This window comes from Ailuropoda melanoleuca, chromosome 13 (genome assembly GCF_002007445.2).
Source record: "Ailuropoda melanoleuca isolate Jingjing chromosome 13, ASM200744v2, whole genome shotgun sequence".
NCBI classification, from domain to species: Eukaryota; Metazoa; Chordata; class Mammalia; order Carnivora; family Ursidae; genus Ailuropoda; species Ailuropoda melanoleuca.
This window is the reverse complement of record NC_048230.1, coordinates 68554067-68556087: the sequence shown is the minus strand read 5'-3', so window position 1 is coordinate 68556087 and position 2021 is coordinate 68554067.

Sequence of the window (2021 nt, the reverse complement as noted above, 5' to 3'; positions counted from 1 at the left end):
TTGACAGACACCTCACCAAAGAAGATACACAGATGGCAAAAAGCATATGAAAACATGCTCCACATCATGTGTTATCAGGGAAATGCAAACTAAAGCGAGATACTACCACACACCCATTAGAAGGGCCAAAATTCAAAATACTAAGAATGCCAAATGCTGGTGAGAATGTGGAGCAACAGGAATGCTGTCATACGTTACCGGCGGGAATGCAAATGGCACAGCCCCTTTGGAAGACAGTCTGGTGGTTTTTTACAAAACTAAACATACCCTTACCATATGACCCAGCAATTATGCTCCTTGATAATTACCCACAGGGGTTGAAAACTTATATCCATGCAAAACCCAGCATACAGATGTTTACAGCAGCTTTATTCATAATTTGCCAAACCTTGGAACTAACCAGGATGCTTCAGTAGGTGAATGGTTTAATAAACTGGTACATCCGGACGATGTTCTAAAAAGAAACGAGCTATCAAACTGTGAAAAGACGTGGAGGAAACGTAAATGCATATTACTAAGTGAAAGAAGCCAATCTGAAAAGGCTGCATATTATATGATATTCTGGAAAAGGTACAACTATGGAGATGGTAGAAAGATCAGTGGTTGCCAGGAGTTGGGGGGATAAAGGGATGAATAGGGGAAGCACAGAGGAATTTAGGGCAGGGAAATTACTCTGTATACCGTAACGGTGAACACATATCATTACACATTTGTCAAAACCTAGAGAACGTACAACACCAAGAGTGAACTTTAAGGTGAACTGTGGACTCTGGATGATAATGATGTGTCACTGTAGGGTCACTGATTACAACGATGCTCGGCTCTGGTAGCGGATGTTGGTAATGGGGGAGGCTATGCAGGCGTGGTGGCAATGGGTATGTGGGACACCTCTATACATTCTGCTTAAGACTGATGCGAACCTAAAACTCTTCTAAAATGTAAAGTCCACTAAAAATTAATAAATTCAGTTCCTCAGTCACAGAGCCACATTTCTTGGGTTCAACAGCCACATGCAGTGGCTAGTCTATGGGACAGTGCAATCATTCTAATTGTTCTATTAGAACATTCCATCATCCCAGAAAGGTCTGTGGGAGAGCACTGTTCTGTACCTTGATTATGGTGGTGGTTACATGGGTGTCTAATTTTGCCAAAACTTATGAAAATGTATGAACTGGGTGCAATTTATTGTATGTACATTATATCTCAACAAAGCTGGTTTTTAAAAAAATAAAGAAAGAGAACACCTATAGACCAGAAGACAATTCAGAAATAGATCATCCAATTGCAAATACACATACCCTGTTTGGATCCTGATTCAAACAAACTATATTTATAAAACAATTTAAAAAACTGAACATAATTAGAGTCTTGGAGATTATTAAGGAATAATTGTTGATTTCTATAGTGCGTTTTGGAGGTGCATCCTGAAATACTTACGGATGAAATGATCTAGTGTGGATAGGGGGTTATTATCCTGTTCTCCACACTTCTGTTTATTGTCAATTTTCCATAATTAAATGTTTACAACCTCGCTTCCTCAGAGGCCTTCCCTGCCCACCTTGTCTAACATAGATTACCTCTCCCCATTATTTTCTAGCATGCATCCTATTAGCTTCATGGCACTTCCCATAATGTGATTTTACATTATCTACTAATTTATTTCTCTCCGCTAGAATTTAGTTTTCCTGAGAATAAAAACCCTGCCTCGTCCACACTGGACGCTAGGTCTGCGGCTGGGGCCTGATAGTGGTTTGTGCTAAAGGGCAGGAGCACAGGCTGGGGCAAGAAGCGACAAACATATTCATAACCACACCCTCTCCAGAGATACTAGAAGATGGGAGCCTTGAAAGGAAGGGAGATTCAATCATCAACCCCTGGGGTCTGTGCAGTGGGCTGACTTTGGGTTCAGCTGTTTCTCCAACTGTATGAGAAAAAGAAATGAGATTCACAATGTTTTTTAGCCATGAATCTTTTCTTTGAATCAAATCTTCCGAGACAAAACGATATGTAAAATAGAAAAA